Source organism: Dreissena polymorpha, chromosome 3 (genome assembly GCF_020536995.1).
Source record: "Dreissena polymorpha isolate Duluth1 chromosome 3, UMN_Dpol_1.0, whole genome shotgun sequence".
Lineage (NCBI taxonomy): Eukaryota > Metazoa > Mollusca > Bivalvia > Myida > Dreissenidae > Dreissena > Dreissena polymorpha.
In genome coordinates, this window is record NC_068357.1 from 106,510,446 (window position 1) to 106,526,457 (window position 16,012).

The 16,012-nt window shown below is 38.0% G+C and overlaps 1 protein-coding gene across 7 annotated transcripts in view; it reads left to right on the plus strand.

Annotated features, from left to right (window-relative positions):
* The window catches only part of LOC127870864 (poly(A) polymerase type 3-like), a 125,677-nt gene that overhangs the window by 64,143 nt on the left and 45,522 nt on the right, over positions 1–16,012 (plus strand). For 3 of the 7 annotated variants that reach the window (XR_008044956.1, XM_052413425.1, XM_052413426.1), the window contains exon 1: positions 7,046–7,188. The exons of 1 other annotated variant lie outside the window; for it this stretch is intronic. The gene's annotated coding sequence lies outside the window, so the exon portion shown is untranslated. Of the gene's footprint in view, positions 1–6,907; positions 6,978–7,045; positions 7,189–16,012 lie in introns of those variants that run through there. 3 more of the 7 variants (XM_052413422.1, XM_052413421.1, XM_052413424.1) reach the window with 2 other exon arrangements.

Below are 16,012 nucleotides of genomic sequence, written 5' to 3' on the forward strand. Positions count from 1 at the left end.
TCAATTTCTTTATTTTAGGTAGGTTGATACACTAGTAGTCACTAGGAAAACATAAAACTAATTTAAAAATCAATATGTCTCGTATTAAATTTCAGGAGCGCAACAGCGCAATCGGCATGTTGCAGGCTATCTTCCCCACTTGCTGAAGCATCCGATCGTCATGGATGAATGATTTCATCGTTTGCTTGTACATATTGTAGTCAAATGATCACATGTACAATTTTAAATCAAGATATTTACTCGTAAATGAGGTATTTAAGGTAAAAAATGCTGCGTTCGAAAAGTCATCAAGTGAAGTACAGCGCGCTATATAATTCCAATTTAATTTCAATTTCATCATTTTAGGTCGGTTTTTACACCAGAAAAAGATACCATTAATTAGATAAACAATATGGCTAATGCTTTGCATTGACCGTTCCAAGGCGGTGACCCCAGCTTTATTCATATTTTGTGTTTATGTTGGTTTGTATTGTGCTGTATTGTGCTGTTTTGTACTGTTTGGGCAATCGGTCACTTGCCTTAAATAAAGGACCAACTAATTGTTTTTACTGAAAATTCAATACTGCTCCAGCAGCTGGAGTTTCACTTCTTTATATTGTATGAGCACAATTTTACAAGCAGGTTGGTCATTAAGACTTAATTGTTAGTTAATGCGTTTTACATGTCACATTATTATTTTACGATGTACGATTTGCGAATTTTACTTTTTCAATGATTTTTAGCTCCACTGGCCAGAGGCAAGCGGGGCTTATGTCATGGTCCTGTGTCCGTCGTGCGTGCGTGCGTTAACTTTTTCTTTAAACATCTTCTTCTCCTAAACTACTGGTCCAATTCTGATGAAATTTCTCAGGAATGTTCCTGGGGTGAACCTCTTTCAAATTTGTTCAAATAATGCCCCTAGGGTCAAACTTGACCCTGCCCAAGGGGTCACAAAATTGAACATAAGCTTATATAGGGTCTATTTTGTGAAAATTTTACAAATCTTCCCGTCCATAACCATTGGGCCTAGGGCTACAAAATTTGGTATGTAGTGGCCTCTTATATTCCTCTACCAAGTGTGTTCAAATTATGCCCCTGGGGTCAAGTTTGACCCTGCCCCGAGGGTCACAAAATTGAACATATGCTTATATAAGGCCTTTTTTGTGAAAACTTTTAAAAAATCTTCTTGTCCATAACCATATGGCATAGGGCTACCAAATTTGGTATGTACTGACATGTAATAGTTCTCTACTTAGTTTGTTCAAATTATGCCCCTGGGGTCAAATTTGACCCTTCCCCGGGGGTCACAAAAATGAACATATGCTTAAATAAGGCCATTTTGTGCAAACTTTAAAAATCTTCTTGTTCATAATTATAGAGCCTAGGGCTACTAAATTTGGTATGTAGTGACATCTTATAGTCATCTACCAAATTTGTTCAAATTATTCCCCTTGGCTCAAATTTGACCCTACCCCGGGGTCACAAAACTGAACATATGACGTTTACCAGGGGAGATTACTGCGGCCGTGTGGCTGTGACCAACAACAACAACAACATCTTGTAAAAATGAGAGAAAACCCTGTCATTTAGTGCCATTTTAGATCAGATGGTGACTGCTTACAAAAGAATTGAATCCCATAGAACTAGGAACCTCTACGCTTCTGATTATCTGGTTTCAAACACCCAGGGCAGGCAGCAGGAAGAGGACGACCATGACCTTTTTTTTCTTCCCCCACTGGACGATGACACTCCAGCACATGCAGAACCAGCACCACAAGTACAAACAGCTCCGGGAGATGATGAGAAGAGGTGCCAACGGATAGAATGGCCCAAGACGACAGACCGGCGAGCGTGGCAGGAGCTAGATCGAGACGTCTCCGCTATACTGGAAAAAACCCTTCAGGGTCCAGCTGACCGAAAGATAAGAGCAATGACGGGCCTCATCTATACTGTAAGCAAAGAGAGGTTTGGCTTTGCGGAGAAGAAACCAGAAAAGCCAGCCCCAATCATGAGCAGAAGACAGAGGCTAATCAAACAGACCAGAAAGGAGCTTACAAGTGTAAAGAGGCAGTATAGAAAAGCCAAGGAAGAAGAGAAAGTAGGACTCCAACAGTTACGAAGCACTTTACGAGAGAAACTGAGCACTCTCAACAAGGCTGAGCAAACAAGACAGAGGAAAAGGAAGAGGGAGAGACAGAGAGCTAGATTCATCCCGAATCCATACCAGTTCTCCAAAGACATCCTTGACAACGAACGATCAGGAACAGTAGAGAGCAGTATGGAGGACATAGAACAGCACTTACGCAATGTCCACGGTGATCCTTCACGGGAGGTTCCACTGGGTGACTGTTCAAGGCTAGAACCAGAAGACCCACCAGAAACTCCTTTGGACACAAAGGAGCCATCATTGTCTGATGTACAGCACGTGGTGAAGAAAGCGAGGACAGGCTCAGCCCCAGGCCCGAATTACATTCCTTTTCGTGTCTATAAGATGTGCCCAGGCATACTTCGGAAACTATATAACCCTACTTAGAGTTATTTGAAGAAAGGGCGAAATCCGGATTGCTGGAAGAGAGCGGAGGGAATATTCGCCCCAAAGGAGAAGGACTCGAAGGATATTGGTCAGTTCCGGACCATTTCTCTGCTCAACGTAGAGGGGAAGATATTCTTTGCAGTCCTAGCCAAGCGACTGACAACTTTCCTTACTGACAACAACTACGTTGATACGTCAGTTCAGAAGGGTGGAGTTCCCGGATTTTCAGGATGCGTCGAGCATACCAGTGTTCTCAGCCAAGTGATTCGGGAAGCACGAGTGAACCATGATGACCTGACTGTAGTGTGGCTAGACCTTGACAACGCTTATGGATCAATACCCCACAAGTTGATTGAGAAGGCACTTGAGCAGTATCATGTACCAGAACACGTTTGTAACCTGGTAAAAGACTACTACAGAGGCATTAAGCTACGCTTTGCTGTGGGAGACAAGACAACAGCATGGCAAAGCTTGGAGAAAGGCATTGTCACAGGATGCACAATCTCTGTGGTCCTGTTTGTGATGGGTATGAACCTCATCATCAATGCGGCGAAGAGAGAGACACGTGGTCCAAAAGCAGCAACTGGAATCTACCTACCTCCAGTTAAGGGATTCATGGATGACCTCACTCAGACAGCAAAGACCCACATTCAAGCAAGGTGGATGCTTTCGGCCCTAGAAGAGGCAGCAACTTGGTCCAGAATGAGGTTCAAACCCAGAAAGTCCAGAGCACTTGTTATCAGGAAAGGCCAACCTACCAAGAAATTCAATCTGACAGTGCAAGGTGAGGACATACCATCGATAATGGACAGCCCCATTAAATGCCTTGGGAAGTGGTATGATGCTACACTCCAAGATGGGAACAACATCAAGCGCATCAAGAACCAGCTCACTGAAGGGCTGAAGCAGATTGACAGAAGCGGACTACCTGGCAAATTCAAGGCCTGGTTATTCCAGAATGGGCTTCTCCGAAGACTGATGTGGCCACTGATGCTGTATGAGGAGGCAACAACAGTGGTGGAAGGACTGGAGAGAACCATTAGTAGGCATTTGCGAAAGTGGCTTGGCGTACCACCCAGCTTCAGCAACATTGGGCTCTATGGACGATCAAATCAACTACAGCTCCCATTGAGTTCGTTGGTGGAGGAGTACAAGGTGGCAAAGGCCAGACTTGTCATGACGCTGAAGGATTCAAGGGATGACATGGTCCGAAGAGCAGGTGTTGAGACCAGGACGGGAAGAAAGTGGTCCGCTAGCCAGGCTGTAGCGCAAGCCGAGAGCCGCCTGCGACACAAAGACATTGTGGGAACAACGGCAGTGGGAACACAAGGTCTGGGCTCTGCGGAGTCGAGGAGCTGGAAGAAGGCGGACAGTAGGACAAGGAGGGAGATGGTCCAGGCAGAGGTACGTCTGGCCGAAGAAGAAGATCGAGGCATAAGGGCAGTGGCAATGGGGTGCCAGGGTGCTTAAACAAAGTGGCAGACTACAGGAAAGAAGATGACATGGGCGGATATCTGGCGTAGCGAACCTCTGCGCATTAGTTTCCTGTTCAGGTCAGTCTACGACCTGCTACCTTCACCAGCAAACCAGCACAGATGGGGAAAACGTGACGACACAACCTGCCAACTTTGCGGATAGATAGGCACGCTAGAACATACACTATCATCTTGCCAGACAGCCCTTACACAAGGAAGATACAGGTGGAGACACGACAAGGTCCTCCAAGAACTGGCAGGCATAGTGGAAATGGAGAGGCGAAAGAAGAGGACTGTGACAGAGACCGGGAAGATGCAGTTTGTAAAGTAAGGGGAAACCATCAAGAAGCAGCAGACGCAAGCAGCATCGATCCTAGATCGTGCGCAGTCATGGGAGATGGTTGTTGACCTGAAACGAAGGCTGGTTTTCCCAAGTGTAGTCCAGACAACACAACGCCCCGACATGGTGATCTGGTCGGCAAAGGACAAGTGTCTGGTGATGGTTGAACTCATAGTTCCTTGGGAGTCGCGCTGTGATGAGGCGATGGAGAGGAAAACGGCAAAATATGCTGATCTGCAGAGGGAATGCAAGGAGAAGGGGTGGCACACGTGGCTATTCCCAGTGGAGGTCGGCGTCCGAGGCTTTCCGTCAAAGTCTCTCTGGAGACTTTTCACTGCACTTGGCCTGACAGGAAGAGACAGAAAGCGAGCGGTCAACAGACTTGGGGATGCAGCGGAGAGAGCATCGAGATGGCTTTGGCTAAGGAGAGAAGAGAGGAGCTGGCAGCCGTCTACTGACACGTAGGGGATTGATCAACCCCTGCGGACCCATCACCAGGAGAATGTATCGAGATTAATTGGTCGAAACATTCAGTGATCGGTGGCTCTCGACTGAGGATGTCAGTAGTCCAGCAATTTAACGACTGTTTACATCTCGAAGTAAGAACATGTTTCATGCATGTTTTTCTTATAAACTGAAAAAAGTCGGGTTTATTTAAATATGTCGAAAGTGACCATATATCCGGATAAAAATATTTCGGATGATATGCAATTTCATGTCTTGTTTTGTAGTGTTTAAACCAGTTTAATAATATCTTATTGATTTTTAATAACACAACTTCCATGAACATAATTATTTCAAGAAAAGTCAATATATGATACTGCATGGTAAACTCAAACTTTGTATCCAAGAGAAGGTGTTAGAATTAATGATGTGCAATGTTCTTAACTATCGTATTTAATTACTAATGATTCATTGTTCCATTTGTGAATCGTGACTCATGAATTGTGCATATGATTGTCAATTACTCAACGATCCATATATATTTCTGACCATTTTATAATTTTCTTAATATAAGTTATGAATTGATCTGAGAAGTCAAATGTATTACTTTATTAAATACATTTATAAATATAAAGAAATAATCTTTAGATTATCATAATATTCTCAGGCCTGTTGGTCGTAGGGATGTGTGGGTTGTTAATTATATTTTGAGATGATTGTTTACAAAGAAAGATGCTACTATTGTATTTGTTACAAATGTGTGAAAGGCTCTGAGAAGAAACCAGAGATTATTAACCCTTTACCAAACACTAACAGGATTTTACGGTTTGCAGCTGACGACTTTATAAATAATTGTGATAAAAGGAGAAATTGCTCAAGATGAGCAATTTCTCCTTTTATTACAATTATTTCTACCCTACCTGATCATTTCCTTCATATTCCATTACAATTTAATTTTCGTCTGAAACCTCTTTCAAATTGGGACAGTCCAAAATGTGTCGTTTGGTTAAGGGTTAAGGCATTTTGATTCCTATTGGTCTCGTGAATCTGTTTCAAATCAAATGCGTAGGTTTGATCTTCAGCATCTGAAAATATGTGAAATAGAAAGAACGACAATATCTATGCGTAGATTTGATCTTCAGCATCTAAAATATGTGAAATAGAAAGAACGACAATATCTTTTGGAGAAATAAATGTACCTACGTTTAAAGCGACCTGTGCGACAATATCCGGGCTTTTTAGTCGTTTAGTTAACACCGTAGTAATGTTTCCCATATATAAAAATGCTCACCCTTCCAACTTTAAGCGCCCAGCGGGACGAGGGATAGAAAGAGAAAGTCAAATGCTAGAGTACATTTCAACCCATGCGCAATGCACGCTTTTTTCGCATAAAAAACAGTGGAGCGATACAGGGCCATCATGGCCCTCTTGTTTATATTTTATATGTTTATATTTTACTGTTGATCAATTTCAATTAAATTTACTTGGATTATTAGATATGTGTTGAATTAGTCTGAGTCCAAATTTCAACAAAATCCGTTCAAAAATAAGGAAGCTATATTGATTTGAATACGTGTTGCGTTAGAAAAGTCTCCAAGTGTATAGTTATCGACATACAAAATACCATGCATGTGTCCAATGCGGACCTGCGCAAATTTATGTGTGTACTTCAGCGCCTTAATGCTACCATTTAGGCGTATTTACGTTCGCACTTACGCGTCACTACGTCCGCACTTCAGCTTCCCTCCGTCCTCACTTCATTGTCATAACTTGTGGTTCAATGGTTTTGGTTAAGTCAAATTATTTACTGTGCGATAACAATACTTGAAGCTTCTGCAGGAATTTGTTATTTGAGGACCGCTCACCGAGGATCGATCCCCGGACATATCTCAGATTTCTGTATATGTGTTGTTATTGCAGGCCAGTGAGCGATTTAGGTAAATTGACACATATGATCTCTTATAACCGCATATTAATAAATGAGAACAGGTTCCATAAAGCTTGACTCAATCACAGGTCAATTGCACAAAGATATATATATATATATACAAAATATCATGTGTATCAACTCGTTATGACGTTACGGAGTTTTCATGAAATTGTTACTGTATTCCGGTCATTTTTGTCAAATCCGGTAATCAACGGATATATAGTGACTCGAAAATAACAAAGTGATTTCATTTTTCGTTTTAATTGTGTTTAAAGAGTAAGTAAAACAATAACTTAGAATATATTAAAGTGTTTAAATGTACTTTAGCATTTTTACGTTTCCTCAAAGAATACACGCATTCGGATAGCCAGTCCGCCATTGTTTAAATATGTTCCAATAGACAGAAAACAAACAAATAAAAAGGAACGCGTGTTAAATGAAAACCTTTTTTCCAGTCACAGTTTTCTTGTGAGTCTGCATTAGCAGTGTAAGTCAGATCATCACATACATTTCAAAATGTGTGTTATTACACATTATCATCCTAAAAATTATATTATGTTTTACCCCACCCACTACGATAATGGTGACCAGAAATGAAACTTCAATTTTAAAGACTTGCATAGGCTTAGATCCTTTTTATGTTAATGAAATTAAGTATCAAGGCATTAATTCTGTACATCCCATGTCGTGGTGCTTGATTTGCCTTACAGACTGAGAGTAAACACAGTCTAAAATTAAGTATCAAGGCATTAATTCTGTACATCCCATGTCGTAAACACAGTCTAAAAAACTTGATTTTTTCTTCTTCATAGCCAAGTTGGCTATGAAACATTCGAAATGTAAAGGCAAGGAGCAATTTTTCATAGCAATTAAAAAAGTACAGAAACATGATTATGACAGGACAACACCAGTATTGTATTGCAATGGGCTTAAGTTGGTAACAAATCATAAGTTTTCAGACTTGTATTCCATATTTAATATCTCGCCTATTTATGTGTTCTGATAGTTTCACAATAGGAGGTTTTTGTGTGACGTCACAAGAGGGGTTTTCCATCACTAAAATTAGATTGGCCGTCAACTTCTCGATCAGAGTAAAGGTCGTCGGAAGACTTAATACTTACAATTTCACAAAACAAAACTATAAATACTCGTATTCGTAAGTCTTTAATAAATGATATTTCAAAAATTATAAAACATACAATAATTTGAATATTATTATAAGTGGTGTGGATGTGATAGTGTTATTACTCATCAGATATTGAAATTGAGTGTAAGGGGTGCATTGAATCAGTTATAAAACAAAGCCCTTTAATAGCTCAATACATTTCAATCTTGAAATGTAGTTTTAATTTTCTTTTACATTGAATGAATTTTTGTTTCGTTTACATTGAATGAAAATATTAATAAATTTAAGCATTCCAATTGAAAAATACACCTGAATATGGTGCAATTTGAACTGTCTTTGCATGTACATGTAAATTGAAAACTCTTTTCTAGTGATAATGAGCGATACAAATCTAGCATTTTATGATACCATAAATCTACACATTTAATTTATTTTACGCAAGTATTTTATATCCGTATAACGACCAAACGCGATTGCTTGTTTTCATGATAATGTTTCGAACACTGCAGTAATGCACGATCTTTACACGTTATAGCAGAGTTTACATTAGCAGGTACCCTTTAAATACGTTAATTGTGTAGCAGTAAATTTGTAAAATATTTTAAATGTATAGTTATTAAACACTTTATTGTTATGTTTAAACTGGCTAATATGTATACTTAATAGTTCCTTGCTATTAATCCATTTCGGACAAATGTCTATTTTCAAATATTTTATTAAAGCAACTGTTAAGTTTTTGACTTAATATGCCAAGAGATGACACAGAGGTATAATAAATTGTGTTTAATGACCAGACTAATGTGGTTTATGCAAAGACCCCATACAGAGTCATACAAGTATAGGTCCCTGGGTTTATTACACACTGTTTTCATAGTAATTGTCTGGACAGTATCCGATCATATCGAGATAATCGGTTTGTGATAAACAAAGGGGCAATTAAACACTGGGTTAAAAATGGGTTAAACAAAGAGTGTCAAAACTGGTGTGAACAATTAAATAAAAGCATTTACACTTATCAAGAGGATTTAGTTAATCTGTAACAAGGCAAGTTTTTACAGACAAATAGGTTCAAAACAGTTTCTATATGTTGATTACATAAATTCAATCAATTTGTTGTTTGTTTTCGTCCTTATTTGTGTTCGTTTATTGGATTCACTTTAATCTGAAAGAATTTCAAGTTCTGAGTATTTTTTGTTCTTCAAAAGCGTCGCGAATATGATTGTAACCTTATCACGATGCGGTTCATCACATGCAAACAATAGCAGAATGGCCGCAGTTTTGACAGCCAAAATTTGAGCATGCGCAAACGTGACGTCATTATCGGAATCCCCAAAACCTCCTATGTATTTTGTATTGAATTGTTTTTAAAGTTTCATCTAAGTGAGTCATCATTATCATTCATCATCTGTCAAACATCAGACTTAAGAACTACATAGTGATCAATTTGAATTTAAAAACAGTGGACTTAACACATATAAGGCCGAAAAAATAGTATAGAAAAATACACTGCAGTTCCGTTCTATTGCAGTTTGCGGTATCCACCAATCGCATTATATCTGGATCCCAATTTAACTGGTCAGGTCATTCATGCATACATATGTATGAATAATGAGAATTAGCATAGTTTGATTATCTCAAAACATTTTATTTAAACCTACCTTTTTGTATCATGTGATATCTATATGTTATAAATTGGTATAAAAAACATTATTCAACATAGATTCTTTGCAGGGCTCAACATTAACGGTTGTCCTATTGCCCCTGGCAAGTAAAAGTTGGGTCCGGGCAAGTGATTTCATAATCTAGTTGCCCGTCCAGGCAATGCAAAAAAGAACAAGCAAATTCGTAGAATTGATATCCCCCGCAACATATGCTTTGTTTGAGGATGGGTGCAAATCGGACGGATGAACATACTGACAGATAAAAAAACGGACGGAGGACAATAACTCAAATCTTGGGCCATAACTCTGGTTTTAACAGATGGTATACAATGCCATTAGGCGTGAATCATCCTCTTATGCATATATATACTCATACGAAGTTTCAATGAAATACGCCAAAGCACTTCCAAGATATGGCTCCGGACACAAAAGTGACGAACGGACAGCCGGACAACGCCAAAACAATATCCCTCCGCCCCTGGCGAGGGATATATACTCATACCAAGTTTCAATGAAATCCGCCAAAGCACTTCCAAGATATGGCTCCGGACACAAAAGTGCCTATAGTAAAAAGAATTTTTTCAAGATACAAAGGGCCATAACTCTGTTTTTAACTGATGGTATACAATGCCATTTGGCGTGCATCATCCTCTTATGCATATATATACTCATACGAAGTTTCAATGAAATACGCCAAAGCACTTCCAAGATATGGCTCTGGACACAAAAGTGCCTATAGTAAAAAGAATTTTTTAAAGATACAAAGGGCCATAACTCTGTTTTTAACAGATGTTGTACAATGCCATTTGGCGTGCATCATCCTCTTATGCATATATCAGGGCTAGCGCTGGCCCAAAAAATGTCTGAGCCACCCAGATCTAGGGGAGTCCGGGGGCATGCCCCCCTCCTACTCCGCCCCCGGAAATTTTTGGATCCTAGATTACCTGTGGTGCGTTTTGGGCCTATTGCCAACCAGTTTTCGTATGTTTCAAATAATAATATATATTACAGATTTTTCATATTACTTTTCATGACAACAAGCACATGTCACATATCATAATATACATCACATCACAATTTTCATAGTAATAGAGATATTTTCATACAGCACATTTTTAACAACATGATGAATGGCATGTAAAATACAAGCATACATTTCATTCAAAAAATATATTGCAAACAAATCCTGCTATATAAAGACAACAAAGTCATGACCTGTATCATTATTATTTCATTATTATTCTGCGCTGTTTTTTACCAGCCCACAGTTTGTAGATCACTTTAAAGTCAACATCTTTGCAGTCTTTTCCTTCAATTGAAATTGAGATGTACGGACAAAGTGGTAACTTCCATTTATATAGTAGACGTCTTGAATTAGTCTTCCTATGCGTTACAAATTCGTAACTTTAATTAAACTTTAATTGCAATTAAACCGCGCTTGTTTTTCACGTTTTCCTTTGCTTAAAATACGCCGCTGTAAGTTAGCATAGTGTGTGAGTAAAACGATCAAATTAATTAACTATCACCTTTTCATTTCAATCGAAAATCGGCAGAAAGATGTAACATCAACGACATAGAACTAATTATTTAATTATCACGCCTTAATTTAGATCGATAGTCAGCTTGGAAAAAATTTATTTATTGTCACGCTTATTTTCATTTTTAATCTTATAATACGACATTTGGGACCGGCCGCTATTTTGTTTGCAGACGACAATATTAACCGTTATTCAAAGCTCCACCCATGTTTACGTTTCATTCAACAACGTTATTTCATGTGTAAGTGAGCTCAGTTTTGATTGGCCAGCTACCATGTGCACTTCAATAACAATAAGGTCAAGCGATGTCTCGATACAGGTGCAGACCGGTTTTCGTTCACTGTTCAAATTGCGAATACTTTCATTGAAACAAAGAGAAAAATACAGAAAACCAGTTTCGGGTTAAAATGGCGGCTGTTTTCAATGAAATTTTACGAGATTTTAGCATTTTCGCAAATCGGATTTTTCTTGAGCCTAATTCTCAATATTTTCGCAAATGGCTCAAGTGGCGAACGACAGCCCGAGCCCTGTATATATACTCATACAAAGTTCCAATGAAATCCGCCAAAGCACTTCCAAGATATGGCTCCGGACACAAAAGTGCCTATAGTAAAATGCATTTTTTTAAGATACAAAGGGCCATAACTCTGTTTTTAACGGATGGTGTACAATGCCATTTGGCGTGCATCATCCTCTTATGCATATATATACTCATACAAAGTTTCAATGAATTCCGCCAAAGCACTTCCAAGATATGGCTCCGGACACAAAAGTGCCGGACGGACAGCCGGACGGACGGACAACGCCAAAACAATATCCCTCCGCCTCTGGCGGGGGATAACAAAGAGCATTTTAATTTACCGTAAAAACGCAATCATAAGTCTACCGGCTCATAGGTCGGGGAGTAAAAAATGATAAGAATATTGGAGGTTTTGAATATGTTCAAGTCATAAGTCAAGTCAGAAATTGTCTGTCCATGAATTTCATAAACAGACGCCATTTTAAATGTACGGGAAGTTTTTACTCTATACATAAACCATGACGTCATTATAGCCCTGTGCGACATAGACATAGCGGACATGTGTATTATGTATTTTGTTTAATATAATCAATACAATATATATTTAGGAAATCAAAAATAATATATAAAAATAAAGACAAGCAAATCATTATGAACCACATAAAAACAAAATCAACAACATAGGAAACCAGAACGTATATACATGTAAACGTACACCAAACTCGCATTCAGCCGCACTATTATTATTTGATTGCTCTGCAAATTCTATCACGCGTATTTTAAACGCATTGTCATACGCATGGCGTTTGTGTTTTCCAGGCATTTTCACAAATCAAATGTGTGAGCAGATTAATAAATTATTATTATAAAGTTTGCACTAAATTGTCCACGCTAGTAATAATCCACAAACTTATAATCCGATGACACACTGTGATCACTGTAATCCAATCTTTGTACTTTTAATCTGACTATCAAAACAATTGACATGACGCCTTATCTATGATCGCTCCGCACACTAGAATTAATCCACCAATCAGCGATAGATTATTCGGGCGCACTCGTTAGCAACGACCTGTTCGCCATTTTCTAGACAAGCTACATGTTTGGGTTCACTTTTATTCCAACGAGTTTCTTTTGTTTTCCTCTTTAAAAAAACCATTAAAAATGGTTAAACGGTGTCAATGGGGATTATGTAACTCGGACAATCGATATCCTGAAAGATAAGTTGGTGACATTTAATTTATATCGTTTCCAAAGCCGAAAAGAGATCTTGAGAAGTGTAAGAGATGTATAAATACATGCGGTCGTCACCACGAACAACTGAACGTCAACACTGTCAAAGACAATTATAATATATTTTTATCGGATATACTAGCAGATTTAAATAGTTTATGTTATCGATCTGATTATCACATAATATTTCACTTTTTTTTAAATAGTGTTATCAGTTACTAGGTCAGAAGCGAGGTTCATCTGCATTACTTACAGAGAAATAAAACACAGCATGAAGCCTAATTTGTGCTGTGTTTTATTACTCTGATAGTAATGCACTTATTTGACATCATACATGTTATTTGAAGGTGACATGTGATATGTTATCTTATTAACGGTATCTACACATTTGCACTCATGTGGTGTCACCAATAAATGCTTTTAATCCACACTAGGAGCTCGAATTCCTAGATCTCATTTCTTTTAACGAGTTTCGTTTATTTTGTTCGGATTAAAAAACGGAAATGAAATATGGCAAAAACGGTGTAAAAAGGGTTAATGCAACTCTGACATTTGGTATCCAGAAAGATAAGTTAGATGAATTAAATTTATACCATTTCCAATGCGGCAATGCGGTCTTGACAAGAGCGAGTGGAAGCTTCAAGAATTACCGAGATCCCTTTTATAGAACATAAATTTATTTCACAAACTTGAAATATCTAATATAAGCAATAACTAAGCATTATTAAGTATGTATTATGTCACGTGTGCATGTAAAATAATTTTGGTACCCAATTCGTGTAACTTTACGAAATCCCCGTTGAAAATTGCGTTTCTGTGTGTGTCAGAAACAAGTGAAAACCATTTGTTATTATTTTAATAAAGTCATATTGATAAATGCTATTGTAAAAGAGTTATTATTACTGATATTAGTTAACCAATAAATGCGGTAACTTCGGGGAAGTCGGTACCTGCGCAAGCGTCTAATATTGTTAGCCTTATTAATTTATAATAGCCTGACCGTATTCCATTTCGTAAAACGCTAATTTTATATCAGACAATGTCCAAACTTACTGTGTTGTTTTTGCGCTTTAAATTATAGTGATTGATAAATGTCCCACAAGCAATGTTTAATATGATTAATATCACTTTATACGCAATAACATGTGAGATTCAGGAACCCACCCGGCGTCAGAAAGCGCGTAAAACTTCACCGAATTCCCAGTTATAAAGCGCTATTTCGTATCAAATACACGGGTAGGGGGGAATGTTTCGGTAATAATTTTGTTAATAACACGGTGGATACCGGTGAAGTTTTAATTTATTGCAAATACCACCATTACACGTAATAATGGGTTCGATTTCGGTAAGCGCGCAAGCGTTTGAGAGCGTGTTTAAAGGGGCCTTTTCACAGATTTGGGCATTTTTTAACTTATTCATTAAATGCTTTATATCGATAAATGTAAACATTGGATCGTAACAGCTCCAGTAAAAAATCAAGAATAAAATTTAAAAAAGGAAAAGAACATCTCCCGGCCCAGGTTTCGAACCAGTGACCCCTGGAGTCCTGCCAGAGTCCTGAAGTAAAAATGCTTTAGCCTACTGAGCTATTCCGCCGAGTACACAGAGTTGACGTATTTTATACATTATATAAGCAATCTTCGTAGTTTCACAAAATTTAACGACAAAAACAGAACTCTCCAAATTATTCAATCGTTTCGCGTTGCAACGCTTTATAATTTTTAGGTTTTAAAATCGTCAAAAGATGCATATAATGGCTATATTAGACCATGGTAAATGTTCAGTATTGCTGTTTCCTCACAAATATCATAACTAAAACGAAAATTTGCGAATCTGAAACAATTTTTTTCAATTTTGTCAATTTACCAAAGCGTGAAAAGATCCCTTTAATGTACCGATTTGCCCGTTATAAATAGCTGATGTTCTCTTTAATCGTATATTTTTTGCATTTCAGAATAACTAAATGGCATCAACCCCTTTGCAAGTGTAATATGGTGTTAAACAAGTCCATATAATCATCCGGAATATCGCGTAAATCTATATGCAGTCTATAGGCAAAGAAGCCATTTTGGTGTAAGCTTGTCTAGGTTTTCTTCCCGCTGAGCCACGTGATTAAGTGGGCGGAGCGATCACTGATAAGGCGTCATGTCAATTGATTAGTGCCTCTGTAAAAAACGTTTTTATAACAATTATTGACATAAACAATAGAACGCTAACTCCACCTTTGTTCTACATAACAGTTTCAAAGGCAGAGCTAGGCACGTGCTCAAAATAATAACCAGTGAATAACAAACTCGCGATTGGTTAAACATGTCGCTTCACAAATTAAAGGAATCTTATTTTATCGGCGAGACGGGTGATGCTTTATGGCTTTTTGACAGGAAGCGGCTTTCCTTTGATGACGATAAACTGTCAATTTACACAGGTTGCCAATTCTCGCTCGACTTTAAAAATTACCTGATCTTTTGTTTACGCGTTCATTTATAAAAAACACCTGCTAACATGAAAACCTTGGATTAAATTATGAAAATAAAAACAATGGAAATGTTGCAGACTGTGGTTATATTACAGGACCCTCAATCTGTCAAATCCACGGCCGAAATTCGGCCGCATCCCCCCCCCCCCCCCCCCCCCCCTGAAAAGTATACTTTTTTCCCTTTTTGGGGGGAAAAATTCCCCTTAAAAAAAAAAAAAAAAAAAATTATAGATAGATGTCTCATGATTATTATATCTCAATTCTATTTTTATATCTCAATTCTATTTTAATTTATTCTTGTCAAACATACTAATTTTTGAAATAAGCAATGAATATAGTGCAAACATGTACAAATGTAATAATTAGATAGTAAGTAAAAAATCCCCCAAAAAGGGAAACGCCGCGAAAATTCCCCCTGCTATGGGTAGCGACCTGCTTCCCCTAAAATGGATTGAGGGCCCTGTATTAATTAGTAAGTGCCAGTTAAAAGATGACATTTCGTGTGTCGTAAATCAGCAATTTTTTTTTAATCTACATCATACGTGGGCGCAATCACACTTGATTATTACGCTATGTGTGGTGGTTTATACAACAACAACAACAATCGCCGCGGGGATCAATCTTCGTCGAATTTCATTAAAAAAAAATCATTTTTTTTATGACTGCGATTTTACAGTAGACTTTAATTGCTGTAATCATTTTGTGAAATGTGCAAAAATAAAAATAAAGGTTTTGTGGTGTATCAATTTGATCTTTA